The sequence below is a fragment of the Euwallacea similis genome, chromosome 32 (genome assembly GCF_039881205.1).
Source record: "Euwallacea similis isolate ESF13 chromosome 32, ESF131.1, whole genome shotgun sequence".
Taxonomy (NCBI): domain Eukaryota; kingdom Metazoa; phylum Arthropoda; class Insecta; order Coleoptera; family Curculionidae; genus Euwallacea; species Euwallacea similis.
In genome coordinates, this window is record NC_089640.1 from 2,005,798 (window position 1) to 2,032,452 (window position 26,655).

The 26,655-nt window shown below is 33.6% G+C and overlaps 1 long non-coding RNA gene across 5 annotated transcripts; it reads left to right on the top strand.

The window, feature by feature from the left end:
- Nucleotides 1-1,029: 1,029 nt before the first annotated feature.
- On the top strand, nt 1,030-24,965 carry LOC136418052 (uncharacterized). Of its 5 annotated transcripts, XR_010752882.1 has the most exons (13): nt 1,030-1,218; nt 1,543-1,669; nt 3,409-3,539; nt 5,278-5,407; nt 7,656-7,821; nt 7,875-8,045; nt 8,098-8,299; nt 11,620-11,758; nt 17,893-18,028; nt 20,294-20,459; nt 20,528-20,688; nt 20,741-20,946; nt 24,155-24,965. It is a non-coding gene; the product is annotated as an uncharacterized lncRNA (long non-coding RNA). The 5 variants fall into 5 exon arrangements; XR_010752883.1 differs by lacking the exons at nt 20,294-20,459; nt 20,528-20,688; nt 20,741-20,946 and having other exon boundaries at nt 1,035-1,218; nt 7,891-8,045; XR_010752879.1 differs by lacking the exons at nt 20,294-20,459; nt 20,528-20,688; nt 20,741-20,946 and having other exon boundaries at nt 1,037-1,218.
- The last annotated feature ends 1,690 nt before the right edge of the window (nt 24,966-26,655 follow it).

Genomic DNA, 26,655 nt, shown 5'->3' on the forward strand with positions numbered 1-26,655 from the left:
ACTAAATTCAATAATGAAGAGCCATTTCGTATTTTATTGTGGTTTCGATTGGTCTGACTTGGTTTGCATTGATTGTGGACGCACCGGGATATAACGATTTCAATGTGTCAAATGAAAGACATTTCGGTAGCCATCTTGTTGCTTTTAAGTCAAGATTGTTCAAGTCAGACGCAAACTCGATTGATCTTCATCTGTCGAACAGACATTTGCTATTTTGTTTTTCAGATGTTAATTATATATATATATATATATATATATATATATATATATATATATATAGCAAGTGTTATTCAAAGAGTAACAAGATGGCTGCCACGTGGCAGCTATTTTGTTGCTCTGGGTTAGTAACTATTATCCTAGACACAAGACAATCCAAAAGCCTCTATTTTCCCATTTGAAAATGATTGATAATTGTAACGCCACGTGGAGCTTTGTTTGAATTTATAGCTCTGCCTCTATAGACAAAGCATAATGATATGCATGTATTTAACAGCTGTCTGCACTCATTTTTTCAAATGTGATATCGATAGCTCTCACCGTCCATTTTGTTGCTCTTACATGCCGAATAAGTGAGTTAAAAAATAAGATTATAGAAGTAATAATTAGTATCCAAAGCTATCGATTTAACGCTTTTAGCCTCTCATTATTCTCGATCTGCTATTAAGGCTACCTATTGATTTTATGAAGCTATAAAAAGGCTTATTAAGCTAATGAAGGAAAGACTACAGACAGATATATATTCGGCAATATGAGGGATATGTGTTTCGTATTTAAATTTTCTATTAAGACCAATCTTGACAAATTGGAGAATGTTACACAATTGTACATTTTTAACTTCAATGAAAGGATTGAAAGTTGTTGGACAAAACAAATGGGACAAACATATTTTTGATTGATTATAGGAGAGAGGTTTACGAAGTAGTATGTTTGTCGTTTGATTTGTTTAGCCGTTTATTCCAGTGTTTGTAGTCGGGTGTAGTGCCGGCAACATCGCTTCATCCCTTACGACCGGCGGCGTCGGCGACGCGTCAGCTGAGCGAACCTTCTTCTTTTGTGAGTTTTTCGGTTATTTATTTACATTAATTGAAATGTTGAAATTAACTTAAAATTTTACGTTTGTAATAAAAATATTATATTAATTAAAATTGAGAAGGAAAAAACAAGAAGGTTGTTATACCAGTAGATCCATACAATATTTATGGAACTAGGAATTTGAAGGTAAGAAAAAGAAACCCATTGTCAAAGGAGTTTTCAATAATTTTCTATTTCCAATACCTATTCTAATACTTACAGACCATACAAACTATTAATAAATATCCCTTTTTTCTAATGCTATCAAAACTTAATTTTGGTACCGTCCTAAAGAAGTTTTTTCATAAAGATCATTGTTGTGCCTCAAGTTGTACTTGTCATTGGAGGTTATCTCGTGTGAGTTGCAAGATTAGTGGGATTCCAATACTTTTGTGTTTAATTAATGATATTTTGAATATTACATTCTTCGTAGAAAGATACGTACTATAGCTGCCTGTCTCTTCTTTTCAGGACAAGAACTGCAGCCAAAGATATGAAATTGTGGTTCCACCATGAATGCAGCGAAAAAGATTGTACCATATCTAGGAAAGTGCAAGTTGCCTGCTAGTGGAAGTATTCTTGACAGCGACAGAAAAAGGTAGGAATTTAAAATTTTTATAGTGTTAGATGTGAATGAGAGTCACCATGCAATGGATGAAAATAATTGTTATCAAAGAAACAATTTATATTCAAAATTAATCGAATGAATATTACAACAGTGAGTTAATTTGAGAACGCCCCACTTTTGATATTTCTGGGATTATAGAAAATGTGTTAATATACAAAAATAAGTGGATTTTATTTTCAAGAGGGATGTTTTTCTTTGGGATTTTTTTATTAAATTGGAAGTACTTTTTAGTACGGGTGAAAAAAACCACTAAGATTTAAAATGGGTAGCAAAGTTGAGTGATACCTAATTTGAAAGGTTTTTTTAGGAAAAATAATGTTTAAAGCGTAAAGAAGCTTCATTATTAATGGTATCGAAGAAAAATTAGTTATTAAGATGTTAATTATTCTAAAGGGCGTTTATTATTTGTCAAATAAGAATAAAGTGAATTGTTTTTACACTTTGATATTTATAGAAGCTTACACTTGAATTTGCTTGCATGTAGTGGTAAGTTTACTTAAGCTTTGTTGTGAATTATCATATGGACGTCACTTTTAATTTGTTTTTTTCCTTTTTTATAGTAAGACCTTAAAAGTGAATAGAATAATTACTTTTAAGAACGTTTCATATCAATATAGGTTCATAAACGTTTTGTTTTAAAGATATCGGGTGTGGAAAACTTTAGGAGAAATTTTAATTATTTTTCATAACCTTTTTAAAATAAATTTACCTAAGAACTATTAACGTTTTGTCGTAATTATTATTTATGTGTTATGGATCAGGAATATGTAGTAATTTAAGATAGAAAATGAACTATATATTATTTTTAAGGAGATTCGGTAGGTATTAATATTTAATTTTTTAGATGATTTTAATATGTATATAAGATAAGAACACATAGTGCAAAGGTACTAATGATTTTTATCACGATACAGGAGTTATGTGTATAAAATAGAATTGTAAATTTGGAATTGCTTCATGCATATGTTATGTGAAATAATTGCGTTAAGACAATGGGTATTCTTAGCAGAACCAATTAGGAATAAATGGCGGATGCGAGAGAAGAGATTTTTCATGTGTGGCGCCATCTGGGAGTCTGCGTTGCAAGTTTCTTCTTTGTGTGGTTTTGCAGATTTCTTTTTGGTGTGTTTTTGCAGATTTCTTCTTCGTGTAAACTTGTAGATTTCTTGTTTGTGGTAATTTTCTGTACATCGTGCATGACAATAATGACATTTTTTTAGTAATTGTACTGTAAGTTTTTCGTTTGTTTAATTATATTAAAATGTAAAAATTAACAAATTTACTTAAAAGCGTGCGTTTGAAATGAATGTGGAATTTAAACTTGAAAAGCAAAAAAAAGTGGGGTATCATTTTATTCGATCGATAGAATATCTGTGGAATTAGAAATTAGGAGGTAAAAAAGAAAAGAAACCCATCGTCGAAGGAGTTTTTAGTAATTGTCGAATTTCAATAACTATTCTAGTATTCGCAGATTAGATAAATTTGACTTTTTTCTAACGCAAGGAAAACTTATTTTGGGTACCGTCGTAAAGCAGCTTTTTGATAAAGATCATATTGTTTTAATTCAACTTGTGCTTGTAATTTGAGGTTATCTAGTGTGAGTTGTAAGATTGATGAAATTTCAATGTTCTTGTGGTTAACTAATGATATTGAATATTATATTTTTCGTAGAAACGTATGTACTATAGTTGCCTCTCTTTTCTTTTCAGGACAAGAATTACAGCCAAAGGATGTGAAATTGTGTGTGTGTGTCCATCCCGAATGCAGTGAAATGATTGTGCCATCTCGGAAAGTGGAAACTGTGTGCTAGTGGAAGTATTGCTGACGGCGACAGAAAAAGGTAGGAATTTAAAATTTTTATGGTGTTAGATGTGAATGAGAGTCACCATGCAATTGATGAAAATAATCGTTATCAAAGAAATAATTTATATTCAAAATTGTATGAATATTACAACAGTGAGTTAATTTGAAAATGAACCACTTTTGATATTTCTGGGATTATAGAAAATGTGTTAATATACAAAAATAAGTGGATTTTATTTTCAAGAGGGATGTTTTTCTTTGGGATTATTTTATTAAATTGGAACTACTTTTTAGTAGATGTGAAAAAAACCACTAAGATTTAAAATGGGTAGCAAAGTTCAGTGATACCTAATTTGAAAGGTTTTTTTAGGAAAAATAATGTTTAAAGCGTAAAGAAGCTTCATTATTAATAGTATCGAAGAAAAATTGTTTATTAAGATGTTAACTATTCTAAAGGGCGTTTATTATTTGTCAAATAAGAATAAAGTGAATTGTTTTTACACTTTGATATTTATAGAAACTTACACTTGAATTTGCTTGCATGTAGTGGTAAGTTTACTTAAGCTTTGTTGTGAATTATCATATGGACATCACTTTTAATTTGTTTTTTTCCTTTTTTATAGTAAGACCTTAAAAGTGAATAGAATAATTACTTTTAAGAACGTTTCATACCAATATAGGTTCATAAACGTTTTGTTTTAAAGATATCGGGTGTGGAAAACTTTAGAAGAAATTTTAATTATTTTTCATACTTTCTTAAAATAAATTTACCTATGAAATATTAACGTTTTATCGTAATTATTATTTGAGTGTTATGGATCAGGAATATGTAGTAATTTAAGATAGAAAATAAACTATATATTATTTTTAAGGATATTCTGTATGTATTAATATTTAATTTTTTAGATGATTTTAATATGTATATAAGATAAGAACACATAGTGCAAAGGTACTAATGATTTTTATCACGATACAGGAGTTATGTGTATAAAATAGAATTGTAAATTTGGAATTGCTTAATGCATATGTTATGTGAAATAATTGCGTTAAGACAATGGGTATTCATAGCAGGACCAATTAGGATTAAATGGTGGATGCGAAAGAAGAGAGATTTTTCTGTGTGGTGCCATCTGGGAATCTGGGTTGCAAGTTTCTTCTTTGTGTGGTTTTGCAGATTTCTTTTTGGTGTGTTTTTGCAGATTTCTTCTTCGTGTAAACTTGTAGATTTCTTGTTTGTGGTAATTTTCTGCACATCGTGCATGACAATAATGACATTTTTTTATAATTGTACTGTAAGTTTTTCGTTTGTTTATTTATATCGAAATGTGGAAATTAACAAATTAACTTAAAAGCGTGCGTTTGAAAAGAAACTGTGGAATTTAAAATTGAAAAGCACAACAATAAAAGTGGTGTCATCTTAGTCGATCCATAGAATATCCGTGGAATTAGAAATTAAGAGGTAAGAAAGAAAAGAAACTCATTGTCAAAGGAGTTTTTAGTAATTGTCGACTTTCAATAACTATTGTAGTATTCGCAGATTAAATAAATTTGTCTTTTTTCTAACGCAAAGAAAACTTATTTTGGGTACCGCCGTAAAGCAGCTTTTTGATAAAGATCATATTGTTTTAATTCAACTTGTACTTGTAATTTGAGGTTATCTAGTGTGAGTTGTAAGATTGATGAGATTTCAATGTTCTTGTGGTTAACTAATGATATTGATTATTATATTTTTCGTAGAAACGTATGTACTATAGTTGCCTCTCTTTTCCTTTCAGGACAAGAATTACAGCCAAAGGATGTGAAATTGTGTGTGTGTATCCATCCCGAATGCAGTGAAATGATTGTGCCATCTTGGAAAGTGGAAACTGTGTGCTAGTGGAAGTATTGCAACGGCGACAGAAAAAGGTAGGAATTTAAAATTTTTATGGTGCTAGATTTGAATGAGAGTTACTAAGCAACGAAAGAAAATAATTGTTATCAAAGAAGTAATTTATATCGAAAATGAATTGAACGAGTATTACAACAGTGTATTAATTTGGAAACAAACCACTTGATATTTCTGGGATTATAGAAAACGTGTTAATATACAAAAATAAGTGGATTTTATTTTCAAGGGGGACTTTCTTTTGGGGTTTGGTATTAAATTGCAAGTACTTTCTAGCAGGGGAGGAACAATCACTAAGATTTTAAATAGGTTGAGTGATACCTAATTTTTTATTTATTTTTTTTCTTTTTATTAAAAGGTTTTGGGGAGAAATTATATTTAAACCGTAAATAAGCTTCGTTACTAAATGTTTTAGGAAAATTGATGTTTAAACTGTAAAGAAGTTTCGTTATGAAAGGTTTTTAGGAAAAATGATGTTTCCTTATTAAAGATATTCAAGAAAAATTGTTTATTAAGATGTTAATTATTCCAAAGGGCCTTTATTATTTGTTGAATGAGAATAAAGTGAATTGTTTTTAAACTTTGGTATTTATCGAAGCTTTTACTTGAATTTGCTTGCAAGTAGTTATAATTTTTGCAGGTAAGTTTGCTTAAGGTTTTTGTGATTTATCATACAGCTTTTACTTTGATTTGTTCTTTTGCTTTTTTGTAGCAGGACTTTAAGAGTACATAGAATAATTACTTGGAAGAACATTTCATACCAACATAGGCTCGTAAACGTTTGGTTTTGAAGATATCGGGTGTGGAAAATTTTAGAACAATGAGGTTATTTTCATAACGTTCTTAAATTAAAATTACCTATGTACTATTAAAGTTTTGTTACAAAAAGGTGGGCCAGTGTATTTAGTATTTCATGGTGTGTTTTATTATTGCAAGTTCTAAAATTGAAGGAATTCTAACCTAGATGAAGATTCGCGGTTTTTTTTGCGACGTTGCCAGTTCCTCCCTTTTCTCCCAAAACGAAAATGAATGATTTAATTTTCATTTGATCTTTGAATTTCACGGTGAAATAGCACATTTAACAAATTAATTGCTCAGGGAAATTATTTATCATCATATTTTAAATAGGAAAAACCATCCCCGAGGTGTTTCGGGCAATAAACGTGTTAAAAAACACCTAAGAAACAGATGATGTATCAATTATTACTATTAGGTCATGAGTATTTGCATTTATTCGATTTAAATGGTTGTTTTAATAATTATTATGAAAATTTGGAAACAAAAACACGTGTAGTAAAGGATACAGAGGAAGGAATAGTAATAATTGATACATGATTGATTTATTAGTGGTTTTTTTAACACATTTACGGCCCGAAACACCTCTGGGGGAATTTGTCGAATGTGCTATCACCGTGAATTTGGGGAAGGTGTGAAAGTGATTTTGAGAGAAAAAGGGGGAATTGGGAAATTTTTGCAGGGGAAACTGGGGATTTTGATCCGGGTTAGAATTTCTTAAAATTTTAGGATTTCTTGCACAAGCCGGCAACACTGTACGGCACCGGGCCCAAAGAGGGCCCGGACAAAGTGACGGACGCGACGCAAAGTTACGTGGAGGCGATTGGCCTCCAGGTAACTTGGCGAGGAGTCGGCCAGTTTGGCCGACCCCTCTTTGGGGGTCTTCAACCTCGTTTTTCGGATTCGGCAGAACGACAACGTCGACATATCGGAGTCATCCCCGTAGAGAACGGGGGAACGCGGGAATTATTCATGGGGCCAGCATGAATAAGGCCTTTGTTCCCGGCGCTCTCCGAAAAGATGGCGGCGACATGCGCCGCTGCCGTTAACTGGTCTCGAATCCCGAGTAGATGAAGACGATAGGAATCGGCAAAAGCGCGAATGTCTATACGCTTGTTTCTTTGGAAGCGGTGGGTTTTTCGCGTGGCTCCATCTTTTAAGGGTTCGGAAAGGTAGTTAAAATGGTAAAAGACGAGAATGGGATAACCTCGTGGATCGTCAAGAGTGTCTGGAAAAAGTAAATGAAGATGGAAAATTTTGGAAGTTAATTATTAAAAAATAAAAGAATTGATTATCTACTGGATTCAAGATTAGAAGATTGCGATCTACAAATTTACAAAGTAAGAAGAAAGTAAAGAAATACTGGATTTTTCCATAAAATTTACTCTAACAGTGGAATTTGAAATGGTACCGTGGATGGGGAAATATTACAACAAAGAGGTAAATTAAAGATCTAAAAGCATACATTTCCAGGAAGCAAACGGAGGGACGTATTAAAAAAGGGAACACAGAAAGAATGGGTCTGGAACAAGTACCTTTTTGGTTAGGTTTACGAGTACGAGATTAGTAGTGAGGATTTTCAAGAGAAAACCTAAAAGGATGGACCGAACGTTTAACCTACACATTAGGAAGAAAGAAGGTCGGTTGCTCCTCAGATTTGATATAAATAAGATTAAACCATTAAGATTATAGAGGATTTCCTCGACAGATCAACAATGACCAAGGGTCCAGAGGTAGACACACTTAACTTTATCCAAAATTTGTAAGGAAAGTTGGATTATTGCTCATATTCTTCGATAGGAAAGACACATTTTTGAGTGGAGGACCGAAAAGAATCTAGGTTAAGAGCAAAAAGATACCAAGGTAGTACATTGTAGCTTTATCGAAGAATAGTGCTTTATTTATTTCTTCTTAGCGAAAAGGATATGATTTATAAGGGAAGGAAAGAGGGTGGTTACTTGGATACATGGAATTTTGAAAGACAAAAATAGGAAATTACAAGAACAGCAAAAGTGAAAATGATCGAAAAGCTGACTGGGGCCGAGTAAAGGGAAAAAGAAAGGCAGCCAAAGTATTTTTTCAGCAGGAAGGAGATATCGAGATTTGGAGGATTGCAAGTAAGTGGATTATTAGGAGAATGCTTTTTGTCTTAAGAGGAATAGGAATTTCTTAGTTATTTTGATGCATCAGAAGGACATTTGATTAATTTAAAAGGAATTGTGTGAAAAATTGTACCATAACTTATGGATTATTTTGGAATTGAATATTTGAGAAAATAGAGTATTTAATTGGAGCACCGTACTACCGGAAAGGGTAATTTTATTTTGAATTTGTATGTGAGTATAGTAGGTAGGGTGTTTAATGGATATTTGGAAAATTCACCATTATAAGTATTATTTGTCTTATTGGAAATAATTTATTTAAAAGGTAAGAGACAACAGAAGGTATTACACATTGAAGATTAAAATTGATTTATGTAGAAATGGTGAAAATATATTGTTACATTAGTAGATATTGTAGGAAATTAAATTGTGATTATTATTTAAGTGTTATAGGTAAGGAGGATGTAGTAATTTAAGATAGAAAATTAACTGTGTATATTATTTTTTAAGGAGAAAAATTAGATAGATTTCTGTAAGTATTGATATTTAATTTTTTAGAAGATTTTAATATTTATATAAGGTAAGAAGAAATAGTGTAAAGGTACTAATGATTTTTGTCACAATATAGGAATTATGTGCATAAAATAAAATTGTAGATGTATATGTTATGTGAAGTAATTCTGTGAAAATATTAGGTATTCATAGTAAGTAAAGGTAGGGATATAGTACAGAATTTCTTAGGGTATTTTTCTTTTGAGGGAGTGGATAAAAGATACGGAGGGGAGGTAGATGGAAAAATGTACGAGAAACACGCATATAGAATGTAAAACTTTAAAGAAGAGGAGAGATTTAACTACTAAAATAGGACTTTATTTATTATATGGAGGGATAATATAGACATGTAAGAAGAACGGGAGGGAATGCAAATAGCTGCATAAAAGAATGGAGAAATTTGTTAGTAGATTATTTGTTAACAGCAAAGATTATTCCTCCTGGATTTCGAGGATAAGACTAAGAAAGAACATTTATTTCAGAAGGAACAAATGAGCATGCATATTAAAATTAACGATATTAATAAAGGTATTAGGTAACTTATGGAAAACTTGTTTAGAACGATAGAATAAGGGAAGTTATATTATTTTTTTAATTATATTTTATTAGTGTTAGTATGTAGTCATTGTCAACTAGGAGCTTCCTAAAATTGTAGAGGAACTTTAGGGCTTAGAAAAGCCATTGGGGAGATTTTTCTCGGAAGATCTTTGAAAAAACACTGGTTTTTAAGGATAACTTGGGGATTCTGGGACAAAATGGTGAACGAGATATATTCACTGGAACCGTGAAGTTAGGAAAAGTAATTACAGGAAAAAACCGAAATTGTGAGGTCTAAGTGGAATTAGGGACGACGAATTTGGAAGATTTAGTGTTTTGATGTTTTTGAAAATTCCTAAAAAGCTCGGGAAGGGGGTCGGAGCTGGTCAGGGAAGATAAGATTTTTTTCTGAAAGATGAGGAAAATTGGAAAAAGATTTGGAGGAAAAAAGCACTCAAGTGGACCATTCAAGTGAGAAGTAAAGATTGCACGGGGGTGCAGTATTCATTGGAGAAGATATAAGAGAGAAGGTGGAAAACAAGATTGGTTTATTTTGAGAAGGGTTTGAACAAGTGGAATCGTGTGTAAAATAAAGGGATGAATTTGGACGATATGGCAAATGAGGTTTTCTTAAGAAAATATTAAAAGGAAGATGGATTATAGAACGTCATAGATTTGAAAGATTTTTAAAGAAATTATTTTAATTGTTTCTAAATTAACATTATGTATGATAATTTTTTATAGTGTTGTTTACGTATAAGTAGGATATTTATTAGTTTTAACTTTTGTAATTGTAAACTAAGGTAAAAGAGATAATAGGATGCTCCACATAATTTGCACACAAGTGGGCCAAGTGTGCAAATTATTGGGATAACATTAAACTGGCACCAACAGGTACTATCACGGTTCTAAAGGATTTATTAGAACTGGGAATTTGCTAGTCTGCTTTTTCGTATTTTTACTACATTTTATGATTGATTAATATTTTATACTTTGTTTCCTACAGTAGTAGATTCTTTATGTAGTTTACATACTGTGCTGGTGAGATATAATTTGTATTATTTCAGAATTTTATTAGTGCTTTAGTCTTGTGTGAAATAGACTGTTAGGACGTAGGTTCTATTTTAATTGTACAGGGTATAGGGAAATAACTTTGTCAAATTTAACCGACGATCGAGAACATTATTTGAAACGTAAAGTTTTTTTGAACAGGAAAGAGAAACGTTTGTAAATTGACGAATTATTATTTAGAATTAGAAAATTAGAATGGCTAACCCGAACTAACCAGGATTAAAATAGGAAGTAGGAAGGTAGCAAAGTTATTTCCCTAACACTGTATATTTACGGCGGGTGCGTGTAATCCCCGGCGAGTTGGGATTGACGAAGCTAGAAACGTAACGTTGCTTTTGTATTTAATGAGAAAGTAAAGCAAATAGGGAAATTACCGTGATATTTGAGGAGATTTAATTTTTGGACGTCGTCGTAAAGAAGGGAACTATTAAACTGAGTCATTTAAAATGGCCATTCGAAGTTGAATCATTAGTAGTCAGCTGTGGAATTTTACACGAGAGAAATAGAAGATGAAAAGTAGGTCGCAGCGGGATCGTACGAATTTGAACGACAGGGCAGAGTGAGGTTATATTGCTTTATTTATTACTACTTTTAACTTTGAAGATTTCGATTAAACATTTAAGCTATTTTTTAAGAAAAGAGGTCGAATTGTTTAAAAAATGAACAATAATTGTCGAAAATGTCGTCCATTCACTTGAACGTACAAATTTACCAGAACTTTGATACTTTGGAAGACACGGTCGAGAATTCGTGGGGTGATAACTGCACACTGCCCAAATTCGTCGTTTGAAACTTTGATTACGTGTATTTACGGTGTAAAAGTATTATAAAACTGGCAACAAGAAGCAACCCAGAGGTGTGATGTGCGGGGGCCAAGGTGGGTAGATATGCTTAGTGCACGAACTTATTAAACGATCGATTGACTTCTCGAAGGTAAACTAAGGTTATAAGAGCTGTGGTTATATTAAGTTGAACATAACCGTGTCTTAATTTGTCTAAAATGTAAAGCAGCCTTTTGATAAAGATCTGATTGTTTTGAGTCACCGGTATTTGTACTATGAGGTTATTTAATGTGAGTTGCAAAGATTCCAACGTTCTGGTGTTTAACTAAGGATATTGAATATTACATTCTTCGGGGAAACGTACGTACTATAGCTGTCTCCCTTATTTTTCAGGACAAGAACTGCAGCCAAAGGATGTGAAGTTGTGTGAGTGTGTGTCTGTGTTCGTCCCAAATGCAGTGAAATGTTAGTGCCATCTCTGAAAGTGGAAGCTGTTTGCTGGTGGAAGTATTGCTGATTGCGACAGAAAAAGGTAGGAATTTAAAATTTTTAAGGTGCTAGATTTGAGGGAGTGTTACTATGCAAAGGAAGAATATAATTGTTATCAAAGAAACAATTTATATTGAAAACGAATCGAAAGAGTATTACAACAGTGAGTTAATTTGAGAACGAATCACATTTGATATTTCTGGGATTATAGAAAAAGTGTAAATATACAAAAATAAGGGGATTTTATTTTCAAGGGGGACATTCTTTTGGAGTTTTTTTATTAAATTGCAAGTACTTTCTAGTACGAAGGGAAAGAACCACTAAGAATAAAATTGGGAATTGTAAATAGGTAGCAAGATTGAGTGATACCTTATTCGAAAGGTTTTTTTAAAATTTTTTTGGTTTTCTGGAAAGGTTTTGGGAAAATTGAAGTATAAGCGGTAAAGAAGTTTCGTTAAGAAAGGTTTTTGGGAAAAATGATGTTTAAACCTTAAAGAATCTTCGTTACTAAATGTTTTGGGAAAAAGGATGTTTCCTTATTAAAGGTATCAAAGAAAAATTGTTTATTAAGAGGTTAATTATTCGAAAGGGTCTTTATTATTTGTCGAATAAGAATAAAGTGAATTGTTTTTAAATTTTGATATTTATCGAAGCTTTTACTTGAATTTGCTTGCATGCAGTTATAATTTTTGCAGGTAAGTTTGCTTAAGGTTTTTGTGATTTATCATACAGCTTTTACCTCGATTTGTTCTTTTGCTTTTTTGTGGTAGGACTTTAAGAGTGCATAGAATAATTACTTGGAAGAACATTTCAAACCAACATAGGCTCGTAAACGTTTGGTTTTGAAGACATCGAGTGTGGAAAATTTTAGAACAATGAGGTTATTTTCATAACGTTCATAAATTAAAATTACCTATGTACTATTAAAGTTTTGTTACAAAAAGGTGGGCCACCGTATTTAGTATTTCATGGTGTGTTTTATTATTGCAAGTTCTAAAATTGAAGGAATTCTAACCTAGATGAAGATTCGCGGTTTTTTTTGCGACGTTGCCAGTTCCTCCCTTTTCTCCCAAAAGGAAAATGAATGATTTAATTTTCATTTGATCTTTGAATTTCACGGTTAAATAGCACATTAACAAATTAATTGCTCAGGGAAATTATTTATCATCCTATTTTAAATAGGAAAAACCATCCCCGAGGTGTTTCGGGCAATAAACGTGTTAAAAAACACCTAAGAAACCGATGATGTATCAATTATTACTATTAGGTCATGAGTATTTGCATTTACTCGATTTAAATGGTTGTTTTAATAATTATTATGAAAATTTGGAAACAAAAACACGTGTAGTAAAGGATACCGAGGAAGGAAAAGTAATAATTGATACATGATTGATTTATTAGTGGTTTTTTAACACATTTACTGCCCGAAACAACTCGGGGGTGATTTTGTCTAATTGAGATATGATGATGAATGAATTCCCGGTTTGGGGAAGGTGTGAAAATGATTTTGAGAGAAAAGGGGGAATTGGGAAATTTTGCAGGGGAAACTGGGGATTTTGATCCGGGTTAGAATTTCTTAAAATTTTAGGATTTCTTGCACAAGCCGGCAACACTGTACGGCACCGGGCCCAAAGAGGGCCCGGACAAAGTGACGGACGCGACGCAAAGTTACGTGGAGGCGATTGGCCTCCAGGTAACTTGGCGAGGAGTCGGCCAGTTTGGCCGACCCCTCTTTGGGGGTCTTCAACCTCGTTTTTCGGATTCGGCAGAACGACAACGTCGACATATCGGAGTCATCCCCTTAGAGAGCGGGGGAACGCGGGAATTATTCATGGGGCCAGCATGAATAAGGCCTTTGTTCCCGGCGCTCTCCGAAAAGATGGCGGCGACATGCGCCGCTGCCGTTAACTGGTCTCGAATCCCGAGTAGATGAAGACGGTGGGAATCGGCAAAAGCGCGAATGTCTATACACTTGTTTCTTTGGAAGCGGTGGGTTTTTCGCGTGGCTCCATCTTTTAAGGGTTGGGAAAGGTAGTTAAAACGGTAAAAGACGAGAATGGGATAACCTCTCAGATCGTCACGAGTATTCCGAAAAAGTAAATAAAGATGTAAAATTTTGGAAGTTAATTATTAAAAAATAAAAGAATTGATTATCTACGGGATTCAAGATTAGAAGATTGCGATCCACAAATTTACAAAGTAAGAAGAAAGTAAAGAAATACTGGATTTTTCCATAAAATTTACTCTAACAGTGGAATTTGAAATGGTACCGTGGATGGGAAAATATTACAACAAAAAGGTAAATTAAGGACCTAAAAGCATACATTTCCAGAAAGCAAACAGAGGGAGTTATTAAAAAACAGAACACAGAAAGAAATGGTCTGGAACAAGTACCTTTTTGGTTAGGTTTACGAGCAGGAGATTAGTAGTGAGGGTCCTCAAAGGAAAACCTAAGAGGATGGACCGAAAGTTTAACCTAGATACTAGGAAGAAAGAAGGTGGGTTGCTCCACAGATTTGATAAAAATAAGATACACCATTAAGATTATAGTGGATTTCCTCGACAGATCAACAATGACCAAGGGTCCAGAGGTAGACACAATTAACTTTATCCAAAATTCGTAGGGAAACTTGGATTATTGCCCATATTCATGGATAGGAAAGAAACATTTTTGAGTGGAGGACCGAAAAGAATCTAGGTTAAGAGCAAAAAGATACCAAGGTAGTACTTTGTAGCTTTATCGAAGAATAGTGCTTTATTTATTTCTTCTTAGCGAAAAGGATATGATTTATAAGGGAAGGAAAGAGAGTCGTTACTTGGATACATGGAAATTTGAAAGACAAAAATAGGAAATTACAAGAACAGCAAAAGTGAAAATGATCGAGTAAGGAGAAAAAGAAAGGCAGCCAAAGTATTTTTTCAGCAGGAAGGAGATATCGAGATTTGGAGGATTGCAAGTAAGTGGATTATTAGGAGAATGCTTTTTGTCTTAAGAGGAATAGGAATTTCTTAGTTATTTTGATGCATCAGAAGGAAATTTGATTAATTTAAAAGGAATTGTGTGAAAAATTGTCCCACAACTTATGGATTATTTTGGAATTGAATATTTGGAAAAATAGAGTGTTTAATTAGAGCACCGTACTACCGTAAAGGGTAATTTTATTTTGAATTTGTATGTCAGTACAGGAGGTAGGGTGCTTCATGGATATTTGGAAAATTCACCATTATAAGTATTATTTGACATAATTTGTTTAAAAGGTGAGATAACAGGTGTTATTATAAATTGAAAATTAGAATTTATTTGTATACACATAGTGAAAGTATATTATTTTTGAATTAGTAAATATTGTAGGAATTGTGAATTACATTATGATTATTATTTAAGTGTTAAGGATAGAAAGTAAACTGGATATATTATTTTTTATAGGAAAAAACTAGGTACATTTTTGTAAGTGTTGATATTTAATTTTTTAGATGATTTGAATATTTATAGAAGATAGGAAATGATAGTGGTAAGGTACTAATAATTTTTGTGAGGATATAGAAATTATGTGTATAAACTCGAATTGTAAATTTGAAATTGTAAATGTATATGCTAAGTGAAGTAATTGTATTAAAATATTAGGTATTCATAGTAAGTAAAGGTAGGGACATAGTACTGGATTTCTTAGGGTATTTTTCTTTTGAGGGAGTGGAAAAATGTACGAGAAACATGCATACAGAACGTAAAACTTCAAAGAAACTGGATAGGATAGCAATTAGGTGTGAAGGGTGGATGCGAAAGAAGAGTAGGGATTTAAACATAAGAATAGGACTTTATTTATTATATGGAAGGATAATACGAGCATTTGTAAGAAAAATGGGAATGAATGAGAAAGAATGTATATTAGAAAAGTAGAATTTGCCAGTAGGTCATTTATGTATTTATAGTTCATAAGAAAGTAAAGATTGTTACTTTTGAATTTTAACAGTAGAGGTGAGGAAGAACTTATGTATATTTGAGAGGTAAATAAGAGGAGCTTTAGAAGGAACAAATGAAAACGTACATTAAAATTAGTGATATTAATAAGGGTATTAGATAATTTACGGAAAACATATTTGAAATGATAGAATAAGGGAAGTTATTACTTTATTATATTTTATTAGTATTAGTAAGTAGTGATTGTGAACTGGGAGCTTCTTAAAATTCCAGAAGAGCTTTTGCAGGAGCTAGAAAAGCTATTTGGGCAATTTTTCCTGGAAGATCTTTGGAAAAACACTGTTTTTTCAGGATAACTTGGGGAGTCTTGGACAAAATGGTGAACGGGATGTATTGACTGAAATTGTGGAGTCAGGAAAATTGACTATGGGAAAAAACCGAGATTGTGGAGTCCTAAAAGGGGTCTAATTGGAACTAGGGATGATTAATTTAGAGGATTTAGGGATTCGGTGCTTTTAAAAATTGGTAAGAAGTTCAGGAAGGAAGGGAAATGGTCAGTGGAGATAAGATTTTTTCCTGAAAGAGGAGAACTGGAAAAAGACTTGGAGGAAAAAAGCATTAGGCAAGTGAAGAGAGAAGTAGAGATTGGAGTACGAAGGTGCAGTAGTCATTGTATAAGACAAGAGAGAAAAGACAACTAACAAGATTGGTTTATTTCGAGGAGAGTGGGGAAAGTGATAGGATGAATTTGAACGATAAGGGGAAAGAGGTCTTCTTAAGAAGACATTAAAAGGAAGATGGATTATAGAACATTAGAGATTTTAAGGATTTTTAAAGAAATGGTCTTAATTATTTCTAAATTAGAATACTATTTAGGGATAAGTAGGATATTTATTAGTTTTTAACTTTTGTAAATGTAACATTGAAAGAGACAGTTAAGGGGACAAAGAAGGGTAGGTCGACGTAGCCTTTTTAAAATAATAGGAGGCTCCACATAATTTGCACACAAGTGGGCCAAGTGTGCAAATTATTGGGGTAACATTAAAATTGCTAGTTTGTTTTTCTATGCTGCGTTTTGAAGAAACACGGAAAAGTATTTTATATTTGTGCGTTTTACACATTATTTTTAAATTGAAGAATTTTTCACGAGTGCTTTAGTCTTTCGTTAGAGAGATCATTATTTGTCATTTTATTTTAATTATACATCGTGTCGGGGAAATAACTTCGGAATAGAAAAAAGGAAGAAGATTCGTAAACGTAACTATTTTGATTTCTTTGGAAAAAGAGAGATACATTTAAAGAATTGGCAATGTGTCTTTTAGTTTGTTTCATTTGGATACTTCTTTAGAATTCGAAAATTAGAATAAGAGAAATTAAAGTAGGAAAGTTATTTCCCTAACACTCCGTACATTTAGGATAAGTGGGTGTCATCGTTGGTCATTATAAGTAACGAGACGAGGAAGTAACGAAAAGAAAGAGGACGGGATGATTCCCGCGCATTTTCGGAAGTTATCGTACCGAGGGAACCATCAGAACCGACATCTGCACCGAAAATTGACGTTCGAAGTTTGCACGAGAGAAACGGAAGACGAAAAGTAGGTCGCGAGGAACGCATCGCGTAGCTCGACCATTTTCTGTCAAAAAGAACTTTTTGACAGAGCGGAGAGAGGTTACGTCGCCATATTTACTTTGTATTTCGAAGAAGTTAAGGCGTATGACTAATTTTTAACAAAATTATTCTAATCTTTCGACAAATGAACAATAATTGTAGAAAATGTCGTCCATTCACTTGAACGTACAAATTTACCAGAACTCCGATACTTTCGAAGACATCGCGGAGAACCGGTGGGGTGATAACTGCACACTGCTCAAATTCGTCCTTTGAGACTTTGATTAGGTGTGCTTACGGTGTAAAAGTGTTATTTTATAAAACTGGGAACAAGAAGGAACCCACCCAGGGGCGTCAGGCGTGGGGGCCGAGGTGGGTAAATATGCTCAGTACTGGAACTTACGAAAGGAATGACTACATTCTCGAAGACAAACTAAGGTTATTCGAGCCGTGGATGAAGGAATTTGTCTAACAAGTAAAGCAGCTTTTTGATAAAGATCTAATTGTTTTGAGTCTTATATTCTGGGGTCATGTAGTGGGATTTGCCACGATGAAATGTAAAGATTTCAAAGTTCTCATGTTTAAGGATATTGAATATTAAATTCTTCGTGGAAAGTATGTGCTATAGTAGCCTCTCTTTTCCTTCCAGGATAAGAAGTGCAGCCAAAGGATGTGAAATTGTGTGTGTGTGTGTGTCTACCTCGAATGCAGCGATAAAGATGGTGTGATCTGGGAAAGTGCAAGGTGCCCACCAAAGGAAGTATTCCCGAAGAAGACAGACAAAGGTAGGAATTTAAAATTCTTATGGTGCCAGATTTGAGGGTTAAGCAGTTGACGAAAATAATATTGAAAAGAATTGAAAGAGTATTCTAACAGGGTGTTAATATGAAAACGAACCACCTCTGATATTTCTGGGGTTATAGGAAAAGTGTAAATATACAAAAATAAGTGGATTTTATTTTCAAAAGGATTTTCTTTTGGGGTTTTGTATTAAATTGCAAGTACTTTTTAGCAGAGGTGGAAACAACCACTAAGATTTTAAATAGGTGAAGTGATACCTAATTTTTTAAAGAATTTTTTGTCTTTTTATTAAAAGTTATGGGGAGAAATGATATTTAAACCGTAAAGAAGCTTCGTTACTAAATGTTTTAGGAAAATTGATGTTTAAACTGTAAAGAAGTTTCGTTACTAAATGTTTTGGGAAAAAGATGTTTCCTTATTAAAGGTATCAAAGAAAAATTGTTTATTAAGATGTTAATTATTCCAAAGGGCCTTTATTATTTGTGGAATAATGATAAAGTGAATTGTTTTTAAAGTTTGATATTTATCGAAGCTTTCACTCGAATTTGCTTGCATGCAGTTATAATTTTTGCAGGTAAGTTTGCTTAAGGTTTTTGTGATTTATGAAACAGCTTTTACCTCGATTTGTTCTTTTGATTTTTTGTAGTAGGGCTTTAAGAGTACATAGAATAATTACTTGGAAGAAAATTTCATACCAACATAGGCTCGTAAACGTTTTGTTTTGAAGATTTCGGGTGTGGAAAATTTTAGAACAATGAGGTTATTTTTATTTATAACATTCTTAAATTAAAATTACCTAAGTACGCTTAAAGTTTTGTTACAAAAAAGTGGGCCAAAGTATTTAGTTTAGTATTGCATGGATGTGTTTTATTATTGCAAGTTCTAAAATTGAAGGAATTCTAACCTAGATGAAGATTCGCGGTTTTTTTTGCGACGTTGCCAGTTCCTCCCTTTTCTCCCAAAAGGAAAATGAAAGATTTAATTTTCATTTGATCTTTGAATTTCACGGTTAAATAGCACATTAACAAATTAATTGCTCAGGGAAATTATTTATCATCCTATTTTAAATAGGAAAAACCATTCCCGAGGTGTTTCGGGCAGTAAACGTGTTAAAAAACACCTAATAAACCGAAGATGTATCAATTGTTACTGTTGAGTCATGAATATTTGTATTTACTCGATTTAAATAGATCTTTTGACAATTATTATGAAAATTTCGAAACAGAAACACGTGTAGGAAAGGATACCGATGAAGGAACGGTAATAATTGATACAGGATCGATTTATTAGTGGTTTTTTAACAGATTTACTGCCCGAAACACCTCTGGGGTGGTTTTGTCTAATTGAGATATGATCGAATGTGCTATTTCACCGTGAATTTGGGGAAGGTTTGAAAAACATGATTTTTTATTTTGAGAGAAAAGGGGGGAATTGGGAACTGTTGGCAGAGGAAACTGGGGATTTTGATCCGGGTTAGAATTTCTTAAAATTTTAGGATTTCTTGCACAAGCCGGCAACACTGTACGACACCGGGCCCAAAGAGGGCCCGGCAAAGTGACAGACGCGACGCAAAGTTACGTGGAGGCGATTGGCCTCCAGGTAACCTGGCGAGGAGTCGGCCACTTTGGACCGACCCCTCTTTGGGGGTCTTCACCCTCGTTTTTCGGATTCGGCAGAACGACACCGTCGAGAACACATCGGAGCCATCCCCTAGAAAGCGGGGGAACGCGGGAATCTTTCATGGGGCCAGCATGAAAGATGCCTTAGTTCCCGGCACTTTCCGATAAGATGGCGGCGACATGCGTCGTTGCCGTTAACTGGTCTCGAATCCCGAGTAGATGAAGACGGTGGGAATCGGCAAAAGCGCGAATGTCTATACACTTGTTTCTTTGGAAGCGGTGGGTTTTTCGCGTGGCTCCATCTTTTAAGGGTTCGGAAAGGTAGTTAAAACGGTAAAAGACGAGAATGGGATAACCTCTCGGATCGTCAAGAGTGTCTGGAAAAAGTAAATAAAGATTGAAAATTTTGGACGTTAATTTATTAAAAAATAAAAGAATCGATGATCTACGGGATTCAAGATGAGAAGATTGGGATCCAGAAATTTACTCTGTAACAGAGTAAGAAAAAGTAAAGAAATACCGGAATTTTGGATAATATTTACTGGAACAGTGGAATTCGAAATGGGATCGTGGATGGAGAAATATTACAACAAAGAGGTAAATTAAGGATCTAAAAGCATAAATTTCCAGGAAGCAAACGGAGGGGCTCATGGAAAAACAGAACACAGAAAGAAAGGGTCTGGAGCAAATACCTTTTAGGTTAGGTTTACGAGCACCAGATTAGTAGTGAGGTTCTTCAACAGAAAACCCAGCAGGAAGGATCGAACGTTTAACCTACAAATTAGGAAGAAAGAAGGTGGGTTGCCCCACAGTTTTGACATAAAATGATGGAACCATTAAGATCATAGTGGATTTCCTCGACAGATCACCAATGACGGAGGGGCCAGAGATATAGACAAGGAACTTTACCAAAAACTTGTATCGAAAGTTGGATTTTTGCCCAAATTCAAGGATAGGAAGGATAGATTTTTCACCGGAGTAGTCGGATTCAAAAGAACTTAAGTTAAGGGCAAAAAGATAGCAAGGTAGTACTTTGTAGTTTTATCGAAGGACAGTGGTTTATTTATTTCCTCTTAGCAAAAAGAATAAGATTTATAAGGGAAGGAAAGAGGAAGCTCACCAGATGGATACATGGAACTTTGGCAAGAGAGAAGTAGGAAATTACGAGAACAGCAAAAGTGAAAATGATCGAAGAAGCTGACTGGGGCCCAGGAAAGGGAAAAAGATAAGGGCCAAAGTATTTTTTCACAAGGAAGGAGATTGTGAGATTTGGAGGATTGCAAGTAAGTGGATTATTACGAGATTGCTTTCTTATGTTAAGAAGAATAGGAATTTGCTTGTAGTTAATAAGTAATTTGTGAGTTTAATTTTGAAAGTTAATTAAGAATTTTCTAGTGTCTAGTGATGTATCAGAAAGATATTTGATTAATTTAAAAGGAAATGTGTGAAAAATTGTACCATAACTTATGGATTATTGTGGAATTGTAATTTGAGAAAGTAGAGTATTTAATTGGGGCACCATATTACTGTAAAGGGTGATTTTATAAGTTAGTACAGTAGGTAGGGTGTTTGATTGGTATTTGGAAATGTAAGGTGAAAGATTCACCATTATAAGTATTATTAGAAATAATTGAGGATTAGATTTTATTTATATAAACATAGGAAAAGTATATTATTTTTAAATTAGTAGATATTGTAGGAATTGTGAATTACATTGTGATTATTATTTAAGTGTTAAGGATAAAGATGTAGTAATTTAGAATAGAAAGTAAATTGGATGTATTATTTTTTATAGGAAAAACTAGGTACATGATTTGTAATTGTTTAGATGATTTGAATATTTATATCAGATAGGAAAGCATAGTGTAAAGGTACTGGTGATTTTTGTGAAGGTACAGGAATTATGTATTTAAAAGAGAATTGTAAATTTGAAATTGTCGATGCATATGTTAGGTGAAGTAATTCTGTTAAGATATTAGGGGTATTCATAGTAAGTTTAAGTAGGTAGGGACATAGGAAAGGACTTTTTAGGCAATTTTTCTTTTGAGGGAGGGGATGTAGGTGGAAAAATGTAACAGAAACATGCACATAGAATGTAAAACTGCAAAACTCGAGAGAAATTGGAAAAGATAGGAATTAGAAGTAAATGGTGGGTGCGAAAGAAGAGGAGGGATTTAAACATAAGAATAGGACATTATTTATTATATGGAAGGATAACTTGAGCATATGTAAGAAAAATGGGAAGGAATGTATATTGGAAAAGTAGAATTTGCCACTAGGTTATTTATGTATTTATAGTTAATAAGAAAGTAAAGATTATTTCTTGTGAATTTCAAGGATAAGAGTAAGAAAGTACATGTATTTCAGAGGGAAGTAATTAGAGCTTTTAGAAGGAACAAATGAATATGTAATATGTATATTAAAATTAGTGATATTTATAAGGGTATTAGGTAACTTGTGAGAAACACGTTTGGAGGGATAGAATAAGGGAAGTTGCATTATTATATTTCATTAGTGTTAGTATGTAGTCATTAGATATGTGTCAGCTAGGAGCTTCCTAAAATTGTAGAGGAACTTTAGGGCGTAGAAAAGCCATTTGAGGAATTTTTCCCGGAGGATATTTGGAAAAAAGTCTGTTTTTAAGCAATACTTGGGGATCCTTGGACAAAATGGTGAACGAAATTTATTCACCGAAATTGTGAGGTCTTAGAAAGGATGTAACCGGAATTAAGGAAGACGAACTTGGGAGATTTAGCGAAGGGGAAAATTTGAAAGAGGTTTAGCAAGGGCCGGAACTGGTGAATTGAGATAAGATTTATTCTGAAAGATGAGGAAAACTGGAAAAAGACTTGGAAGAAAAAAGCATTTCCAGCAGTGGACAAGTCAAGTGAGAAGTAGAGATTGGAGCACGGGGGTGCAGTATTCATTGGAGAAGAGAAGAGATAAGAAAAAAGGTGGATAACAGGGTCGGTTTATTTTGAGGAGAGTTTGAATATAGTGGGCAAAGTGATAGGATGAATTTGAACGATTTTTAAAGGAATGGTCTTAATTGTTTTTAAATTAAGATATTATGTATATAGGATAATTTTTGTGAATGTAACATTAATAGAGAATAAGAGGGAAGAGGAGGGTAGGCTGAAGGGGCCTTTTTAGGATGCCTCACATAATTTGCACACAAGTGGGCCACATGTGCAAATTATTGAGGTAACACTTAACTGGCACTACTAGTAGGTACTTTTACGGTTCTAAAGGATTTATTAGAACTGGGAGAGTTAAGAAAAAGAGAGGTAGGGAATTGCTCGTTTGCTCGTTTACTTTTCCAAATTTGTACTACATTTTATGATTGATTAGTATTTTATACTGCGTTTCCTATAGTAGTAGATTCTTTGTGTAGTTCACGTACTGTGTGGGTGAGATATAACTTGTATTATTTTAGAAATTTATTAGTGCTTTAGTCTTGTGTGAAATAGACTATTAGGACGTAGGTTCTACTTGAATTGTACAGGGTATAGGGAAATAACTTTGTCAAATTTAACCGACGATCGAGAACATTATTTGGAACGAAGAGTTCTTTTGAACAGGAAAGAGAAACGTTTGTAAATTGAGGAATTATTATTTAGAATTAGAAAATTAGAACGGCTAACCGGAACTAACCACGATTAAAATAGGTAGTAGAAAAGTAGCAAAGTTATTTCCCTAACACTGTACATTTACTGTACGTGTATAATTCTTGGCGGGTTTCGATTGACGAATTTTAGGTTAGCATTAGGAGTCAGCCGTGGTAATTTACACGAGAGAAATAGAAGATGAGAAGTAAGTCGCAATTCGATCATGCGATTTGGAATGACAGAGTAGAGTGAGGTTATATTAATTTATTTATTACTATTTTTAAGTTTGAAGATTTCGATTGAAAATTTAGACAATTTTTTAAGAAAAGCGGTCTAATTGTTTAAAACATTGATAATAATTGTGGAAAATGCGGTCCACTAATTTGAAAGTTGAAGTTTACCAGAACTTGATACTTTTGAAGACATTGTCGAGAACTTGTGTGGGGTGATAATTGCACACTGCCCCAATTCGTTTCTTGGGGCTTTGATTACGTGTGTCGATTGTCTCGGAAGTAATTTTTGAAAACTGGGGACAAGAAGTAACCCACTGGTGTAAATTGGAATTGGTCGAAGGATTCCACATAACATTCTCGAAGATGAACTGAGGTTATACGAGTCATGGCTCCATCACCTGGGACATAACCCCATCGTACTTTGTCAGGGTGTGGGGATGAAGGTATTTGTGGAACAAGTAAAGGTGCCTTTGGAAGTATTTGAGGATTATTTGTATTTTAGATTTGCATAGTTTGAGAATTTGCACATTCCGAGCTATGAAAGTAGGTATTATGACTGAGGAGTGTTGGGAATGATGGATTCAGAAGATTATTATGTGTATTATGTGGTGTCTCATTGAACTAGGTGCAATGAATTGTCATTGTTTCAGATTCCGAAGGATGAAGTACTCGGAACACTTGCATTTTGTGATGGGTGCCACAAGATAAGTCGAGGGGACAATGTCTTCAAGAAAGCATTGAAGGTTTGAAGCTGCTTAATTAATTTTGTGAGAAAACAGATGAAATGCATAGAGCAACTGAGAAAGGAAAAGGGAGAAATGGAAGGAACCAATGGTAGGTAAGTGATAGAAATAAGAAGTAGTGATAGGTGGAGGGATTTGAGAAGAAGAGTATTTTGTGAGGAACGAAAAGTGAATTGTACTTTTTCCTCTAAATTTGAGAGTCGAGTAGATGTGTAATTGGTACTCGAGCAGTACAGTTTGTGATATTGTGTGGTTCTTTAGCATTGCTCATGACTCGTGTAACAAGAAATGATGGATTCTTTTGAATTGTAAAAGGGGTTAAGGGATAAATAAATGGAAAGATTTGAAAGTACATTGAAGAGTACTAGTTTCTTAATGAATTTTTGAGAGAAACATATGAATTTAGTAAAAGTGCAAGGAAACTTTTCGTTCCTAGATAGGAAATGAGTGTGTTTTCGATTTAATGATTATGAAAAGTGTTATTTTTGATAAAAGATGAAATTTAAAATTGAGACAACTAATTTTCTATGGTTTATGTATTATTTAACTGATTTTTGATAACATTTCTGTTTGTATTCTACTAACTGGATATTATATTTATTAAATTTGTGACTCTTTTTGTATTACTTTTGATGAGTCGAAAGAGTACTTGTCGAGGTGATACATTGGAGTGGTGGTATATTTGGTAACTGTATATTATTTATTATTATTATTATTTTTTTTTTTTAAGAAGCTTTTAGAACTAAAAGAAGGGTGTTTCTTCTGACTGCAACTAATAAAAGCAGAATTGAAGGATTTTGTGTGAGATTATTTCTAAACCTGTTACCCGATGAATAGGAAAGTGGTCTTTTGGGATTGGGGAGAGGATTGTCTTATTTTGTGGAAATGTAGTAACTTTTTATAGGTATTGTCTATATTTTTGGAAACATTCCCCGCAGTATTATGACTGATTTAGAGCTTGTACTTTGTATATTTAGTATTTACTGATTGGATATTATTGGTTTTTCTATGAATGAAGAAGAGATACATGGTCTGCATTATATTGAGAGATGAGTAAAGTGTGAATAAAGACATGTACTCTTATTTATTTATAAGTAGAGGATAGTTTAGATATTTAAAGAAAAGTGACACATTAGAGGGTGGTATATATTGATTATTAAATTGGATTGTGAGGGTCAGGGTGCACTGTGGAAATTTGGGAATGTAGGGAAGATAGAGAAACTAAAGTAATTTGTATTTTTCTGATTTGACTGTCTTTTGAGAAATTGAATAACTATGAATTTTGAAGTAAAGGGGAGATTATTCTTTGACTTAAAGTGTGTAGTAGATTTAGGGGGACATTTCCAGTGTGATTTTGAATTTTTTAGATTTTCACGGGTGTTAGTATTAATTTGTAATTATTTAGATAGAACTATTGAGATTATATTTGTATTTCTTTATTGCTGAGATGATGTATTACTTATTTGTCTGTCTGATACTGCGGGGAATTAGATTAGATGATTTGGAAAGTATTTAAAAAAAAGGGACATTCTTAGGGAAGATGAGATTTGGGAGGGGGAACTGAGGATTTTAGAAAAAAGGGAATAGAAGAAGATGGGGGATTAAGGGACATTATGAAGGGAAATTGGGGGTTTTACTTATAAAGGGGGATGAGGGATAAGGGACAGGAGTATTTGGATACTATAAAAAAAAGGATGAGGGACAGGAGTATGGGAACATTAAAAAAAAGGGATGAGGGAGAGGAGTATGGAAACATTATAAAAAGGAGATGAGGGACAGGAGTATGGGAACATTATAAAAAAGGGATGAGGGATGGGAGTATTTGGATATTATAGAAGAGGGATAAGGGGCAGGAGTATGGGAACATTTTAGAAAAGGGATGAGGGATGGGAGTACACGGAATAAGGATGAAGGATAAGAGTGTACTAAAAGGGGATGGAAGAGATTAAGAGGAAGGATAAAGGGGGGACTAGAAAGGGATGAGAGATAAGGTGAGTATTATGAAGGAGCAGAGAGGATTGGCAGGATAGGAGAAGACTATGCTGAAGCAGAAAAGGGGGACTAGAGAGGATATAGATTTTAAGGAGGAGGGGGAATGGGGGCTTTTATGAGGGATGAAGGAAGGGGGGCATTAAAGGAAAGGGAAGGAAGGCTAGAAGGTGAGTATTTTAGAAGGGATGAAGGATAAGAGAGAGAGGGAGGGGGATTGAAGGCTTTTGGAAGGAAGGTGGGATTATGAAGAGGATGGAAAAGGATGTGGGAATGGGATAGGGATGAGAAGAGAGGGGACTAGGAAGGGAGCTAAGAAGGTGCGAGAGGGGAAAGGGGGGCTATAGGGATGAGGGAAAGGAGTATTTGAATTGGGAAGGGAAAGGGATGAAGGATAGGAATTTGTGAACATTAGGGAA